This window comes from Pseudophryne corroboree, chromosome 8, assembly GCF_028390025.1.
Source record: "Pseudophryne corroboree isolate aPseCor3 chromosome 8, aPseCor3.hap2, whole genome shotgun sequence".
In the NCBI taxonomy this organism is placed as follows: domain Eukaryota; kingdom Metazoa; phylum Chordata; class Amphibia; order Anura; family Myobatrachidae; genus Pseudophryne; species Pseudophryne corroboree.
The window spans coordinates 293,282,714-293,297,265 of NC_086451.1; the positions used below are offsets into that span (position 1 = coordinate 293,282,714).

Below are 14,552 nucleotides of genomic sequence, written 5' to 3' on the forward strand. Positions count from 1 at the left end.
CATTACCACCGTATTTGGAGAAAATATATCTCTTGGTGTGAAGCCAAAGGGGCTCCTACGGAAGAGTTTCGCCTGGGGCGTTTTCTCCATTTTCTACAAGCAGGTGTGGATGCGGGCCTAAAATTAGGCTCAATTAAGGTACAGATTTCAGCCTTATCGGTTTTCTTTCAGAAACAATTGGCCTCCCTTCCAGAAGTTCAGATTTTCGTGAAAGGAGTGTTGCATATCCAACCTCCATTTGTGCCTCCGGTGGCACTTTGGGACCTTAATGTGGTGTTGCAGTACCTTCAATCACATTGGTTTGAACCTTGGCGGAAGGTGGAGTTGAAATTCCTCACTTGGAAAGTGGGGATCCTGTTGGCCTTGGCATCGGCAAGGCGGGTGTCTGAGTTAGCGGCCCTGTCTCACAAGAGCCCTTATTTGATATTCCATGAAGATAGAGCTGAGTTGAGGACACGTCAGCAATTTTTACCGAAGGTGGTTTCCTCTTTTCACATAAACTAACCTATAGTGGTACCTGTGGCTACTGACGCCTTCGTTGAATCAAAATCTCTGGATGTCGTCAGAGCTTTGAAGATTTATGTCGCCAGAACGGCTCAGATTAGGAAAACAGAGGCTCTGTTTGTCCTGTATGCTCCCAACAAGGTTGAGTGTCCTGCTTCCAAGCAGACCATTGCGCGCTGGATCTGTAACACGATTCAGCAGGCCCATTCCACAGCTGGACGGCCGTTACCGGAATCAGTGAAGTCCCATTTCAGTAGGAAGGTGGGCTCGTCCTGGGCGGCTGCCCGGGGGGTCTCGGCATTGCAACTTTGCCGAGCAGCTACTTGGTCGGGGTCAAACACTTTTGCAAAGTTCTACAAGTTGACACCTTGGCCGATGAAGACCTTAAGTTCGGTCAATCGGTGCTGCAGAGTCATTCGCACTCTTCCGCCCGTTCTAGAGCTTTGGTATAACCCCATGGTTCTAATGGTGACCCCAGCATCCTCTAGGACGTATGAGAAAATAGGATTTTAATACCTACCGGTAAATCCTTTTCTCTTAGTCCGTAGAGGATGCTGGGCGCCCGTCCCAGTGCGTACTGTATCTGCAGTTAATAGTTCTTGTTACACATATGTTGTGTTACGGTTATTGTCAGCCTGTTGCTGAAATTGTTCATGCCATTGGCTTGTGTTCTGTTGAATGCCACGTTGTGAGGCATGCTTGAGGTGTGAGCTGGTATGAATCTCACCTTAGTTAACAATAAATCCTTTCCTCTAAATGTCCGTCTCCCTGGGCACAGTTCCTATAACTGGAGTCTGGAGGAGGGGCGTAGAGGGAGGAGCCAGTTCACACCCATTCAAAGTCTTAAAGTGCCCATGTCTTCTGCGGATCCCGTCTATACCCCATGGTTCTAATGGTGACCCCAGCATCCTCTACGGACTAAGAGAAAAGGATTTACCGGTAGGTATTAAAATTCTATTTTCATTGGTTCATTAGTACTAGTTCATTAGTACTGTGGAGGAAGCAGTTTTGGGAAATGTAATTTGAAACCAAACTATTGCTTTTGGTGGTGATGTTTATGTTCTTTTTGTGATTTGTTGTTTCAGATGCGTATTTGCGTTAGTAGCTCTATATTGTTCATATTTCTTTTTTGTGTTTACAGATCTTTTGTGTGTAGATGCTATTTTGCGCTTTTTGTTTTTATGTATGTCTGGAACTCTCAAGCATACTGTATGTGACTAATAGCCTAGATAGCGTTGCCACCTTACTGCCAGATATACAGTACTGTGGAACAGTTTTAGGCAGATGTGGAAATAATGCTGCAGAGTAAGAATGCTTTAAAAAATAGAATGGTTAATAGTTTATTTCTCTAACGTCCTAAGTGGATGCTGGGGACTCCGTAAGGACCATGGGGAATAGCGGCTCCGCAGGAGACAGGGCACAAGAATAAAAGCTTTAGGATCAGGTGGTGTGCACTGGCTACTCCCCCTATGACCCTCCTCCAAGCCTCAGTTAGATTTTTGTGCCAGAACGAGAAGGGTGCAGGCTAGGTGGCTCTCCTGAGCTGCTTAGAATAAAAGTTTATTTTAGGTTTTTTATTTTCAGTGAGTCCTGCTGGCAACAGGCTCACTGCATCGTGGGACTAAGGGGAGAAGAAGCGAACTCACCTGCGTGCAGAGTGGATTGGGCTTCTTAGGCTACTGGACATTAGCTCCAGAGGGACGATCACAGGCCCAGCTTGGATGGGTCCCAGAGCCGCGCCGCCGGCCCCCTTACAGAGCCAGAAGGCAGAAGAGGTCCGGAAAATCGGCGGCAGAAGACGTCCTGTCTTCAACAAGGTAGCGCACAGCACTGCAGCTGTGCGCCATTGCTCTCAGCACACTTCACACTTCGGTCACTGAGGGTGCAGGGCGCTGGGGGGGGGGGCGCCCTGAGACGCAATAAAAACACCTTGGATGGCAAAAAATGCATCACATATAGCTCCTGGGCTATATGGATGCATTTAACCCCTGCCAGAATCCATAAAAAAGCAGAAGAAAAGTCCGCGAAAAAGGGGCGGAGCCTATCTCCTCAGCACACTGGCGCCATTTTCCCTCACAGCTCCGTTGGAGGGAAGCTCCCTGGCTCTCCCCTGCAGTCACTACACTACAGAAAGGGTTAAAAAAGAGAGGGGGGCACTAATTACGCGCAGTATTAACTATACAGCAGCTATAAGGGGAAAAACACTTATATAAGGTTATCCCTGTATATATATAGCGCTCTGGTGTGTGCTGGCAAACTCTCCCTCTGTCTCCCCAAAGGGCTAGTGGGGTCCTGTCCTCTATCAGAGCATTCCCTGTGTGTGTGCTGTATGTCGGTACTTTTGTGTCGACATGTATGAGGAGAAAAATGATGTGGAGACGGAGCAGATTGCCTGTAATAGTGATGTCACCCCCTAGGGGGTCGACACCTGAGTGGATGAACTGTTGGAAAAAAATTACGTGACAGTGTCAGCTCTGTATAAAAGACAGTGGTTGACATGAGACAGCCGGCTACTCAGCTTGTGCCTGTCCAGACGTCTCATAGGCCGTCAGGGGCTCTAAAGCGCCCGTTACCTCAGATGGCAGATATAGACGCCGACACGGATACTGACTCCAGTGTCGACGGTGAAGAGACGAATGTGACTTCCAGTAGGGCCACACGTTACATGATTGAGGCAATGAAAAATGTTTTACACATTTCTGATAATACGAGTACCACCAAAAAAGGGGTATTATGTTCGGTGAGGAAAAACTACCTGTAGTTTTCCTGAATCTGAGAAATTAAATGAGGTGTGTGATGATGCGTGGGTTTCCCCCGATAACAACTGATAATTTCTAAAATGTTATTGGCATTATATCCTTTCCCGCCAGAGGTTAGGGTGCGTTGGGAAACACCCCCTAGGGTGGATAAAGCGCTCACACGCTTGTAAGGGCTCTACCTTCGCCTGAGATGGCCGCCCTTAAGGATCCTGCTGATAGAAAGCAGGAGGGTATCCTAAAAGGTATTTACACACATACTGGTGTTATACTGCGACCAGCAATCGCCTCAGCCTGGATGTGCAGTGCTGGGTTGGCGTGGTCGGATTCCCTGACTGAAAATATTGATACCCTAGATAGGGACAGTATATTTTTGCCTATAGAGCATTTAAAAGATGCATTTCTATATATGCGTGATGCACAGCGGAATATTTGCCGACTGGCATCAAGTCTAAGCGCGTTGTCCATTTCTACCAGTAGAGGGTTATGGACACGTCAGTGGTCAGGTGATGCGTATTCCAAACGGCATTTGGAAGTATTGCTTTATTAAGGGAGGAGTTATTTGGGGTCGGTCTTTCAGACCTGGTGGCCACGGCAACAGCTGGGAATTCCACGTTTGTACCCCAGGTCGCCTCTCAACATGAGAAGACGCCGTATTATCAGGCGCAGTCTTTTCGTGGACAAGCGGGCAAAAGGTTCCTCATTTCTGCCCCGTGACAGAGGGAGAGGAAAAAGGCTGCAGAAATCAGCCAGTTCCCAGGAACAGAAACCCTCTCCCGCCTCTGCCAAGCCCTCAGTATACGCTGGGGCTTTACAAGCAGAATCAGGCACGGTGGGGGGCCCGTCTCAATGAATTTCAGCGCGCAGTGGGCTCACTCGCAAGTAGACCCCTGGATCCTTCAGGTGATATCTCAGTGGTACAAATTAGAATTCGAGACGTCTCCCCCTCGCCGTTTCCTAAAGTCGGCTTTACCGATGTCTCCTTCTGACAGGGAGACAGTTTTGGAAGCCATTCACAAGCTGTATTCCCAGCAGGTGATAATCAAGATACCCCTCCTGCAACAGGGAACGGGGTATTATTCCACACTGTTGTGGTACCGAAGCCGGACGGCTCGGTGAGACCGATTCTAAATCTAAAATCTTTGAACACTTACGTACAGAGGTTCAAATTCAAGATTGAGTCACTCAGAGCAGTGATTGCGAACCTGGAAGAAGGGGACTACATGATGTCTCGGGACATCAAGGATGCTTACCTTCATGTCAAAATTTACCCTTCTCACCAAGGGTACCTCAGGTTTATGGTACAGAACTGTCACTATCAGTTCAGACGCTGCCGTATGGATGGTACACGGCACCCCGGGTCTTTACCAAGGTAATGGCCGAAATGATGATATTCCTTCGAAGGAAGTGAATTTTAGTTATCCCTTACTTGGACAATTCCCTGATAAGGGTAAGATCCAGGGAACAGTTGGAGGTCGGTGTAGCACTATCTCAGGTAGTGTGGCGGCAGCACGATTGGATTCTCAATATTCCAAAATCGCACCTGGTTCCGACGACGTGTCTTCTGTTCCTAGGGATGATCCTGGACACAGTCCAGAAAAAGGTGTTTCTCCCGGAGGAGAAAGCCAGGGAGTTATCCGAGCTAGTCAGGAACCTCCTAAAACCGAGCCAAGTCTCAGTGCATCAATGCACAAGGGTTCTGGGTAAAATGGTGGCTTCCTACGAAGCAATCCCATTCGGCAGATTCCACGCAAGAACTTTCCAGTGGGACCTGCTGGACAAATGGTCCGGGTCGCATCTTCAGATGCATCAGCGGATAACCCTGTCACCAAGGACAAGGGTGTCCCTCCTGTGGTGGTTGCAGAGTGCTCATCTTCTAGAGGGCCGCAGATTAGGCATTCAGGACTGGGTCCTGGTGACCACGGATGCCAGCCTGCGAGGCCGGGGAGCAGTCACACAGGGAAGGAATATCCAGGGCTTATGGTCAAGCCTGGAGACATCACTTCACATAAATATCCTGAAGCTAAGGGACATTTACAATGCTCTAAGCTTAGCAAGACCTCTGCTTCAAGGTCAGCCGGTGTTGATCCAGTCGGACAACATCACGGCAGTCACCCACGTAAACAGACAGGGTGGCACAAGAAGCAGGAGGGCAATGGCAGAAGCTGCAAGGATTCTTCGCTGGGCGGAAAATCATGTGATAGCACTGTCAGCAGTATTCATTCCGGGAGTGGACAACTGGGAAGCAGACTTCCTCAGCACGACCTCCACCCGGGAGAGTGGGGACTTCACCCAGAAGTCTTCCACATGATTAAAAACTCGACAGGTATTGCGCCAGGTCCAGGGACCCTCAGGCAATAAGCTGTAGACGCTCTGGTAACACCGTGGGTGTACCAGTCAGGGTATGTGTTCCCTCCTCTGCCTCTCATACCCAAGGTACTGAGATTGATAAGATGGAGAGGAGTAAGCACTATATTCGTGGTTCCGGATTGGCCAAGAAGGACTTGGTAACCGGAACTTCAAGAGATGCTCACGGAGGATCCGTGGCCTCTACCTCTAAGAAGGGACCTGCTCCAGCAAGGACCCTGTCTGTTCCAAGACTTACCGCGGCTGCGTTTGACGGCATGGCGGTTGAACGCCGGATCCTGAAGGAAAAAAGGCATTCCGGATGAAGTCATCCCTATCCTGATCAAAGCCAGGAAGGATGTAACCGCAAAAACATTATCACCGCAATTGGCAAAAATATGTTGCGTGGTGCGAGGCCAGTAAGGCCCGACGGAGGAAATTCAACTGGGTCGATTCCTACATTTCCTGCAAACAGGAGTGTCTATGGGCCTGAAATTGGGGTCCATTAAGGTTCAAATTTCGGCCCTGTCAATTTTCTTCCAAAAAGAACTAGCTTCAGTCCCTGAAGTTCAGACGTTTGTAAAAGGGGTACTGCATATACAGCCTCCTTTTGTGCCTCCAGTGGCACTTTGGGATCTCAATGTAGTTTTGGGTTCCAAAAGTCACATTGGTTTGAACCACTTAAATCTGTGGAGTTAAAATATCTCACATGGAAAGTGGTCATGCTGTTGGCCCTGGCCTGGGCCAGGCGCGTGGCAGAATTGGCGGCTTTATCCTGAAAAAGCCCTTATCTGATTTTCCATTCGGACAGGGCGGAATTGAGGACTCGTCCTCAGTTTCTCCCCAAGGTGGTTTCAGCGTTTCACCTGAACCAACCTATTGGTGGTGCCTGCGGCTACTAGGGACTTGGAGGCCTCCAAGTTGCTAGACGTTGTCAGTGCCCTGAAAATATATGTTTCCAGGACGGCTGGAGTAAGGAAATCTGACTCGCTGTTTATCCTGTATGCACCCAACAAGCTGGGTGCTCCTGCTTCTAAGCAGACTATTGCTCGTTGGATTTGTAGTACAATTCAGCTTGCACATTCTGTGGCAGGCCTGCCACAGCCAAAAATCTGTAAATGCCCACTCCACAAGGAAGGTGGGCTCATCTTGGGCGGCTGCCCGAGGGGTCTCGGCTTTACAACTTTGCCGAGCAGCTACTTGGTCAGGAGCAAATACGTTTGTAAAATTCTACAAAATTGATATCCTGGCTGAGGAGGACCTGGAGTTCTCTCATTTGGTGCTGCAGAGTCATCCGCACTCTCCCGCCCGTTTGGGAGCTTTGGTATAATCCCCATGGTCCTTACGGAGTCCCCAGCATCCACTTAGGACGTTAGAGAAAATAAGAATTTACTTACCGATAATTCTATTTCTCATAGTCCGTAGTGGATGCTGGGCGCCCATCCCAAGTGCGGATTGTCTGCAATACTTGTACATAGTTATTGTTACAAAAATCGGGTTATTATTGTTGTGAGCCATCTTTCAGAGGCTCCTCTGTTATCATGCTGTTAACTGGGTTCAGATCACAGGTTATACGGTGTGATTGGTGTGGCTGGTATGAGTCTTACCCGGGATTCAAAATCCTTCCTTATTGTGTACGCTCGTCCGGGCACAGTATCCTAACTGAGGCTTGGAGGAGGGTCATGGGGGGAGGAGCCAGTGCACACCAGATAGTCCTAAAGCTTTCTTTAGATGTGCCCAGTCTCCTGCGGAGCCGCTATTCCCCATGGTCCTTACGGAGTCCCCAGCATCCACTACGGACTATGAGAAATAGAATTATCGGTAAGTAAATTCTTATTTTTTATCAAATAACAAAATGCAAAGTGAATGAACAGAAGTGAAATCTAAATCCAATTTGATATTTGATGTGACCACCCTTTGCCTTCAAAACAGTATCAATTCTTCTAGGTACACTTGCACACAGGTTTTAAAAAAACTCAGCAGGTAGGTTGTTCCAAACATCTTGGGGAACTAACCACCGATCTTCTGTGGATGTAGGCTTGCTCAAATCCTTCTGTCTCTTCATACAATCCCAGACAGACTTTATGTTGAGATAAGAACCGTGGGGGCCATATCATTACTTCCAGGACTCCTTGTTCTTCTTTACATTGAAGATACTTCTTGATGACGCTGGCTTTATGTTTGGGGTCACTGTCCTGCTGCAGGACACCTGCTGTCCACTTACTATACATGGCGGATCGGCGGGTGTGATCTAGCACAGTATGCATTGCTGTAGCGCTATGAAATGCTGCATACCGCAGCACACAGTTTGAGGACAGGATGCATTAAATATCCTGGCTGTTGGGATCCCAGCGCTCAGCATATCGGCGCCGGGATACCGTCACTTATTCCCACTCTTTGGGTGTTCACGCTCTATTGCGCTTGCCCCGCCGCTGGCATTCTGGCGCACGGTATATAGATACCAACCCTACAAGGACACATTCTGTACTAATTAATAACGTGTGCTCAACCATTGATTTCCTTAAAACCTGGGCTGTTAGTGTCTCTTCAGGACCCAGCTTAAGAAGCACTGTGCTAACAGATGAGGATTGTTTATGTTACCCAGGACAAAAGTACATACAGTATGCAACTTGTTAATTGAGATTTTGCTTATTCCATAATGCTATGTGCAGTGTTGTGATGAGTTCATGGATAACGTTTATTCTCAGCGTCATGTGAGTGTGGTTTCATGCTGTTCATCTGATCAGTTTCATCATGTGTCATTTTAGATTTTTTTTATTTTTGTTCACCATCGCCATATGGAATTTAACAGATAAAAGGAAGAAATTAGGGGGTCATTTTCCAAAAGGACCCTTAGCACATCTAAAGGCAAATGCTGCAGTGATTTATTTTGCAAAACACCCCAGCAGTTTCTACACTGAATTGTTCTTCCTTCCGTAAAAAAAAAATCTTTTTTTTTTACATTGTCTAACAAATGAGCCAGTGGTCTAATTGTGAATTAAGCAGCAAGGTAAATATGTTTAGTAATAGATATGTTTCCATTTTCTCATCTCTGTAGAGTACTACAGGAGTGATACGGTAAGGTAGGTCAGGAGAGAGCAGTACCCTGTTGGGTTGGTGTCTGCTGGAGAGGCATGCAGGGAATGTGCTGTGTGTACTGATTTATTAGTTATGTTTATGCAGCCGCAGTGTTTACTCCTGATGGAATTGCACCTCTGGCCACACACAATGCAGCCTGTCTCAGTGTTAGTGAAAGCATCACATTTTTTTAAGCTCCCTCCCTCTCTCGCTCTGAAAGGTTTCTCTATGCACTTCCTGCTTCGAAACAAAAGATTTGCCTATACCAGCCCTCCTAGTGCTATTAGTAGTATTATTATCAGCCTTCTGGCAGCCAATCGGAGATTGAGAAAGATGGTGACATCATGGGCTAGGGAACAGCAAGGAGGTAGCTGAAGCATCCAAGCCACTAATGTGAGCACTGGAGGTCAGGAGCTGATAAAGGATGGCAGCAGTTCTGCAGATGGACTAAACCAGGGTTTCCCTTTCATCAAGAACACTTGTATTGAAAGGGACACAGCGGATGAAGCATGCCAGGGTGTGTGTCAGGTAATGCCATGTTCTTCATTGCCACTGTATCATGCTGCAGCTGCAGCCCATGCTGCCTTATGTTCAGCAGTGTTAGTAATGGCCTGTTCTGGTCTCTCCCAATTCTGGCGCAGCCTGCAGAATGATCTGTGCAGACTTTGGTGGTTCAGATGCCATTTTATTGTAGCATTGTTAATCAGCAATTCATCTGTGCTGGAAGCGAAAGGGTAAAGATGTCTTTATTGTGTTGGTGACACAAAGAACACAAGATTGCATGGGTAAATAATCCGGTGCATTGTTATACCTGTGTACTGTTGGACTGTCTGGAGAGCTGGGTTTGTGTGTTTCTGGGGTTGTGGATCTTTGTATGTCTGGAGGGATGGGGCTGTGCAAATCTTGGAGCGACATCTGGGTATACGTAAGGATAAGTATTTCCATATAGCTGGGAAGCTGCATTTGGGGATGATAATTTGTGCATATCCATATTTATATACATTTACAGCATTCTTTCTATTTCATGGTCATTAAGGATGTTGTGACCAGTGTGTGCCACAATAATGTCACAAGAACTAGACTGAGGTTTAATTATGCTTTCTGTAAGTCACAGAGATGCCTGCCTGTCTACAAGCCTATTCTGTGATTCATGTGTCATTGTCATACTGTAAATTGGAAAGATACAGATTAAGAAATGATGGTTCTGTATCCAAAAGAGCTTGCAATCTTTGCCATCTGCAGTGTGACTCTCTGCGGGTGAGGGCAGTAAATGTACTTTGCATATATTATTCTCTACCCCTTTTGTGCCTCCATTAAAGACACCTGCTCTTCTGTTTGTGTGGCTGGGGAGCTCAGTAATAGGCCCCCATATGCATATTAGCCTTTGTGCAAGCACTGCTCCTTGGTCTACTGCTTAGGCTGTCATTATACATACACTCCCTCTCTGTCACCAACCTGCTGAGGGACAGGATTTTAGCACTGACAGTCACTGTCCTTGTATAGCTGGGACAATCCTGCCGGTTCTAAGGCCATCTGTAACACTTTCTGTTCCATGAATACACACATTCCTCTTCTTCTAATAATAATTATAAAAAATATTGAAAGATTTTCTCACAAAACATGCAATAAAACTTCTGCTTTTTTTGTTATTGTCTTTTTGTTGTTGTATGTTATTAGGAACATGAACATAAGACTTGTTTTATATTATACTGTACATAATAAACTGTTTAAGACACAGCATGTGATAAATAATGGTTCTCCCATAATGTAGAAAGTGACACACACTCCCATTATATATTAACATGACCTTTTTTGCATTGAAATGTGTCTTATAGAAGAAGGGATACTGCTTTTAGAACATCTAGTATTTATATGTGTGGTATACAGTATAACTGGTAAAAAATAATACTTCTTTCTGCACTTTGTCTCATACACAGTGGTAATGTTTGGTTAGCCTTCCTGCTCAGCATATATCACTGCCTAAAGTCACTTTATATGAGCCCATATGGGATGTTCAATAAAAGTAGGACTACCTGGCTAATAAATAATTTGCTATAAATAAATGTTTGAGAAACAGAATGACATTTTTAAGAAACCGGTTTACATAAAGAGAAGGACACTGATCTTGATGTTATGGGTTACCAGTAGCATAATTAGCCAAATTTTAGTACAACATCCATGACAACACTTATAAGACACCACATAATTAGCTTGAATTGGACAGTGTCTTTGTAGAGATAGATGACATCAAGTCTCCATGGGGCCCTGGGTATCACACTGGTTTGGGCCATCTACCCAATCTATTAGTAAAAAAAAGTAAGAATATATATATATATATATATATATATATATATATTTTTTTTTTTTTAGATATATATATATATATATATATATATATATTTCTAGAGAGAGAAAGAGAGATTGTCAAGTATTGCACACATATAAATAACATATTATCATGGGTGCTTGGTTATAATGAACATGTACAACATTCCAGTAACACCAGAAAAAAAGCAGCACACCAAATTACAGATAAAAAGTTATTATAAGCTATAGAGCAGCACCAGTAGGAAATCCTTCACTTACAAAAGTATACAGTAATGTGCATAAGCAGCTTGAATATCTATCAGACATCACAGAGAACATGCATTTAGTAGCAACATTTAGCTGACTGCTGTCTTGGTGCTCACACGCACCTTCATCGTGGTGAGTGGGAGGTGCAGATTCATGGGACATCTGGCAGGGATGGGTGGGGTGCTTAGGTGCCAATTTATGGGAACTCCAGCATGGGGGAGTGAGAGATGAAGATTTGCGAGACCTCCAGCAGGGGTGCTTGCAGGGTTTGGGTATGATGGGAGGTGCAGAGGATGGTTATGGATTCATGGTTGGTGCTGGGAGAAAGTCTGTGCCCAGCCATGTCTGCCAGCCTGTTAGATCTGTGAGCGAGGGACCTTCACTACATAGAAATAGGCCTGTCATGTAATAGATATTAAGAATTTGTTAATGTAGTTTGGTTTGGACATTGAACTGTTGCCAGCCATTTACCTGTACTGAGTGTCTTCAAAGGTTGAACCACAAATTACTAGAGGGTTCAGCATCCTAAGATTCATCAGCTTCGGGGGTATCGCGTTGCCTATATTTATAATTCATATTTTACATTACTGCAGGAAATAGTGTAACGTGCACCTGTCACCTACACAGTGACAGCGGCATTTTTGTGTGATGAACCAATATTTAGAACAATTAACCTGTCAGCTCCCTTAATACTTATCTGGGGCAGTTCGGATGGTGTAGTGGTTAGCATACAGCCTCGCCTCACCATGACCATAACTGTGTAGCGTTTGTATATTTTGCATGTGCTTGCATGGGTTTCTTCCGGGTGCTTTGGTTTCCTCCCAAAATCCAAAAATATACTGGTAAGTTAATTGGCGCCCGTCAAGTGTTTCTTATCTGCCGTCACATTCTATTTCTGTGTTAAAGGGCCACAGTGGTGTCACTGGCTCCTAGTGATTATCAAAAGACTCATGGATATTGGACTGTACCACATAATGGCTGCATTTGCTGGGTGCCGGCTGTGGCATGACCATCACAAGTAGAGCTTCCATTAACATATCAATTACATTTCAAATAGGAATATGTCTGCTGTTATCTGTTGCCTTATATTTTTACAAACCTCTTACAATAATGATTATTAATTACGTTTGCACAATTAGCATGTTGTGGCATGGCCGTAACTAGGTGTGTGTGGAGTGTGCCACTGCACATAGCGCTGCAGAATAGGTGGCGCTGTTGGCAGCAATTGTCAATTATCTGTTTTAATTACTTTCACTTGTAGCTTACCCCCTTTTTTGAAGTTCAGCATCTTCTGACCACCCCTGTCGCCTTCCTCCACCCCTTCCGTCCCTAATACCAATACAACATTCCTGAACTTAACTTGAGAGCTCTTAGTTATTCAGTCACACTATCCTTTATTACAGCTCAAGATGCTGATATACCCGGGATTCTTACCCACTGCATGTGGCATTGCAGACAAACACTCTATTCATAGAGCTATCTGCCCTTACAAAACTATTTGAATTTTTCACGTACTTAAGTTATCAATGAGTTGGATGTAACTGTTAACATTTTAAAAGTAATCAGCAACTTAGTAGTTCTTCCAACACACCCATGAGGTGGCTGCCTAATGTTGTTGTTTTTTTTTTTGGGGGGGGGGGGGGGGGGGCTGGGGGGGTTGTAGCCAGTAGCCCTAATCCCCAGCTTTCCTTTCTGTTTAGTTATAATGGGTTATATTTTTCTGTGCATGTAACTCTCAAATTTTAGACAGCTTTATTTTTATACTGCAATTTAGATTTCAGTTTGAACACATCCCACCCACATCTAAATCTGTCTCAACATGTTACATCTGCCTCACCTGCAATGCCACATGGTTTAGCCCAGTTGCTTGCTTTTTGGCTTTACTTACAAACATGAATCAGGCCCTTTGTGTAGTCCTACAAATTGCCTGCACAAATAGTGTTGGCTGTAATCTTGCCAGTTCTGATGTGTGTCACCTCAGAGAAGGGAGAAAGCAGTGACTGTAATATTGTACTGTATGTTCTGTAAGTGTAGATTTACAGATTTATTTAAAGAAAAATGTTTCAATTACGTATTTATTTATTTTTCAGAAAACAAACTATGTTTGAAACTCGATTATATAATATATATATATATATATATATATATATATATATATATATATATATAAAATACCTTGGAGAGGGCGGCACTCAAAGACTTGGCAAAAGGATGTGAATAAACAAAACCCCGCAGGGCAACCTTTATTGTGACGTTTCGGGGACTAGCCCCTTCCTCAGACAACACTCGTGGTCAAAAAACAGTGCTTAAATACACAAGATCATTAAGTGAGACAACTTACCCTCCTCCTCAGTTTCTGGGTGGTAACTAAGCGTTTACCGGGAGTGTGCTAAAAAACGCAGGCATGTCAGGGGAAAACACGGGAGTGTCTGGAGAAACGGGGGAGTGGCTGGCCGAACGCAGGGCGTGTTTGTGACGTCAAACCAGGAACTAAACGTACTGAGCTGATCGCAATCTAGGAGTAGGTCTGGAGCTACTCAGAAACTGCAAATAATTATTTAGTAGCAGTTCTGCTAATCTTTCGTTCGCTATTCTGCTAAGCTAAGATACACTCCCAGTGGGCGGTGGCCTAGCGTGCGCTATGCTGCTAAAAGCAGCTAGCGAGCGAACAACTCGGAATGACCACCTATATACTGTATGTGTTATGGATTTTTCTGTAGTTTAGAATATTTGCATCTTGGGGATTGACCCAAGTCTAAATATGAAAATCAGGTGTTTCTTATACACCTTATACCCATAGCCCAGGCATGTCCAAATTGCGGCCCTCCAGCTGTTGAGAAACTACACATCCCAGCATGCCCTGACACAGCTTTAGCATTCTCTGACAGCAAAACTGTGTCAGGGCATGCTGGGATATGTAGTTTCACAACAGCTGGAGGGCCGCAGTTTGGACATGCCTACCCATAGCCTGAAGTTAAAAGTCCAGTTGTAAAGCGCAACGGAATTTGCTGCGCTGTATAAGAAACTGTTAATAAATACAATAAATAAATAATAAGTTAATACAGTATTTTTTATAATTTTGTGCACGAATCAAAGTTTGTCTAGACTGAACCATCAGAAAGCATAGGTGTCACTAGCTCAGCCATCCATGTGGGAAGTCTGTGGTAGTTGGGCATTCCATCATTCGTGACACTGAATTTATATGCTACCGATAAGCATTTATTATCTCACATTTATTCACAGCTACAGTAAATACTAAACAGTAAAAAATTTGACATGCCTTTAATATAGTGA

General features: G+C 44.9%; 1 protein-coding gene across 9 annotated transcripts in view; it reads left to right on the top strand.

Annotated features, from left to right (window-relative positions):
• Positions 1-14,552, top strand: part of PAK3 (p21 (RAC1) activated kinase 3) — a 385,994-nt gene that overhangs the window by 184,013 nt on the left and 187,429 nt on the right. Inside the window, exon 1 of one of the 9 annotated variants that reach the window (XM_063937315.1) lies at positions 8,962-9,212. The exons of 1 other annotated variant lie outside the window; for it this stretch is intronic. The gene's annotated coding sequence lies outside the window, so the exon portion shown is untranslated. Of the gene's footprint in view, positions 1-8,961; positions 9,213-14,552 lie in introns of those variants that run through there. 7 more of the 9 variants (XM_063937311.1, XM_063937313.1, XM_063937317.1 and 4 more) reach the window with 7 other exon arrangements.